General features: G+C 44.0%; 1 long non-coding RNA gene across 1 annotated transcript; it reads right to left on the bottom strand.

Annotated features, from left to right (window-relative positions):
- On the bottom strand, nucleotides 1-1257 carry LOC128413080 (uncharacterized). Its single transcript, XR_008330228.1, has 2 exons — nucleotides 972-1257; nucleotides 1-582 (listed from the first exon to the last, which is right to left on the bottom strand). It is a non-coding gene; the product is annotated as an uncharacterized LOC128413080 (long non-coding RNA).
- Nucleotides 1258-3501: the final 2244 nt, after the last annotated feature.

Here is a 3501-nt window from a genome sequence, read left to right as displayed (position 1 = left end):
TTCAGTGTGGCAATGTTTATTCCTTTGAGTTGAACTTTTAAAAAGGTTCACAGCTGCCAGATAAAAATATCTAGAACAGAAAAAGGAACATAATAAGGGACTCAAGACGAGATAGCCACCACAGAGGCACTTAAGAAAACGCCACAATCATGTAAGGCACAAACAAACCATGACTGACTGAATCCATATCTTGATACTGTGATGTTACACTTGTACAAAACAGATACGACGACTAGTACTAGTATGTGATCAAAGGAGGAGAAAGCTCAGCTGCAGGTTAGGTCAGTATAATTTATTTAATTTAAAACCCCCTTTATAAAAACCTGCTTTGAAGATTTTCGCTTTTATTTCCACTGGAACAGAAGCTCAGCCGTTAATAAGGTTTCAGGGAAGAAGATGCTGGAAGGAATATTATGTTTAATCAATGGGTACATTTACTTAGGGAGAACTGTTAACTTTAAATTGCACTGTTCAAACTTGCCCAGGTCTCCTGTGGATTAACTCTTCCAGTTTTCAAGCACACACTTTCCTAGTGTGTTGTAATTTTTCCTTTTCTGCGAAGCAAATACTGTATTTTTCGCCCTATAGGACGCACTTTTCCCCCTCCAAAAATGAAGGGGAAATGTGTGTGCGTCCTACGGGGCGAATGCAGGCTTTCACTGAAGCCTGGAGAGTTGCTGCAGCCCGAAGCACGGGGCACCCTCCGGAGGGTTCCCCGTGCTTCGCGCAGATGTCCGCAAGCCTTGCGCGCCTGGCGGGAGTTGCCGCCAGGCTCGCAAGGCTTGCGGATAGCAGCCTGTTCTGGGGGCTGGGGGCTGGGGTCGGGGGAAGCTCGGGCTTCCCCTGCCCCACCCCCGCAGCTGGGGGGGGGAAATAATTTTTTTTATTCATTCCCCCACAAAAAAACCGAGGTGCGTCCTATGGGCCGGTGCGCCCTATAGGGCGAAAAATACGGTATTTTATTTCTCCACTCTTAAAAATAGGCTTAAACTTTAGAAGCCTGCCTCTGGACACCGTTCTTATAGCACAGTAATATTCTAGACTAATTTTATGCTAGTTTCAGTTCCATAAACTGAACTTCTTGGGGGAATGGGACTTTCCAGAAGATGAAATCAGCTAGAGGAAGTAGAGTCCATCCCTTTAGGATAAAATAGAGCCCTTCTCTTTCTGAGAGTGTTAATGAGCATGTGGGACCTTTCTGAAAAGTGAGCCACTATTTAAAAAACCACTGCAGATTTGGACAGGCCAACATCCAAGATGGTGTTGCCTAAAACAGAGGAAAATATTAATTACCATGTGCATGTGTTTTTGTGGCAAGGATGCAGACATATAAAGTTTTTAAAGTGTTAATTTTTGAGTTTGAAAAACTGAAATTTTACTCATGGACAGCCTTCTAGTGTCGCAGCCTTTAGGAGATGCATGCTAAATGTTCTTCAGATATCACGGTATTGCAACTTTTTCTGCACTTCTCCATATCTGCTGCCAGGATATTCCTACCAGAGGAAACTTAGTTAAAACATCTGAAAAAAATGTAAGTGCCATGCAGACACCACTGCTCATACAGGCCCTTCAGAGCAGATCCCCATGCAGATCAGCTGGGGCCAGTACAACTTCAACCCAGTGTGGACACGCAGGGATCAGACCTCAAAGACAGATAAGAGTAGACATACTTGAAACTGGCTGCTTATAGGTATGTTAAGTTAATCTCTATGCGAACAGGTCAGCGGTTTCAAAATGCTGGCATTGGTCTTCTCTCCAGCACTTAATAATCTGCTTGATTTCCACTGATAATTAGAATTCAGGTGTTATCTTGAAACAGGACATCTTGCAGCAAAGATGGCAGTGTTTCTAAAGCCTTTAACAGGGTATTGCCAGAATATTCATCTGACTCAGTGCAGAGGGGCCCTTTAATGAACTATGCACCAATTCTCACTGCCAAGTGCAACAGCTGATTTTTCTGACCCCTTTGACTTTTAAAACAGCAATACAATAGTTACAGCTCTGCTGTATATGAACAGATACAATGGCTTTCAAATGCATTGATATAAGGGGCAATTAGTGCACACTTAGCAGCACCTTTTTCTCTTCATTGTCTCCTGGGCTCTCCATGTTCCTTTCCCTCCAGTTTTTGCAACCTTATCTTTAACCTGTAGGACAGCACCATAGTCATTTACAGAAAAGATACAGCGAAATGTTGCCGTGCTCCTCTTACTCAACAGCCTTCATCGACATCAATGGTGCACAGAGTCCTTAGTTCACTATGTCCTAAGTGTCACTTTCCCACAATTTGACATATTGATCTGAGTACTGCAATTGACAGTGGGGCATGCCTCTATGCCAAAATAGTTGAATTCATTATCCACAACACACACACACATGCACACGTGCGCACGCACACACACACCCCTCAATAAAGAAATGAAGTGATGAATGGATTGTCTGGCTCCCGCGAAAGATGCTGGCATTGTAGCCTGCTGCCCATTCCAGAATTGGGCATGTACACACACACACACACACACCCTTTGGTGATGTGGCTCAACAAGGGCCATTCAAACTGTGGCACTAGGGTTAACTTACAATAAGCACCCTGGTCAAATAAAACACTGACCCAGACATTCATTAAAAAATATTGTAGCCATAGCATACATGCTGTCTTTACTGAATCACTGAAGTGCAGTTTTAAAATTGTGTCAGATTTCCAATCACATATCACAGAGAGTCAAGTGGCACTGCACAGAACAAGCACTTACTTTAAAATGTCATCAAACTCCATGCTGTGTTATGTGCCTTACAGTCCTATAATGCCTTTCAGAGGAAGTAATTAAATTCCTAGTGTGAAGGGAAATCTCTGTCATGCCCTTCTTGTAAGCTCCACAGAGGCACCTAGCTAACCAATGGAGGCTGCAGTCCTATATCCACTTAAAAAGGTAAAGGTAAAGGACCCCTGACAGTTAAGTCCAGTAGCGAATGACTCTGAGGTTGCGGTGCTCATCTCGCTTTACTGGCCGAGGGAGTCGACGTTTGTCCGCAGACAGTTTTTCCAGGTCATGTGGCCAGCATGACTAAGCCACTTCTGGCAAAACTAGAGCAGCGCATGGAAACGCCGTTTACCTTCCTGCCGGAGTGGTACCTATTTATCTACTTACACTTTGAGGTGCTTTCGAACTGCTAGGTTGGCAGGAGCAGAGACCGAGCAACGGGAGCTCACCCCGTTGTGGGGATTCGAACTGCCGACCTTCCAATCGGCAAGCCCTAGGCTCTGTGGTTTAGACCACAGAGTAAATCCCACCAAACTCAGTGGCACTTATTTCTAAGCAGACATGTGCAGGCTTGCACTACACATTGATAGAGTACAACCTTAGATGGACATTTCATCTGAGGATCCAAGCAAGGCAACCTCTGTGTTCTTTTCCTGTAATGTTGTATGACACCATACACATTTTTGTCCATAAACAAGAAATAGTTAAAGTATGATGCAAAATAGTCGGTTGTAAGTTAACA

Source organism: Podarcis raffonei, chromosome 4 (assembly GCF_027172205.1).
Source record: "Podarcis raffonei isolate rPodRaf1 chromosome 4, rPodRaf1.pri, whole genome shotgun sequence".
Taxonomy (NCBI): Eukaryota; Metazoa; Chordata; class Lepidosauria; order Squamata; family Lacertidae; genus Podarcis; species Podarcis raffonei.
This window is presented reverse-complemented; position numbering and strand designations above follow the sequence as displayed.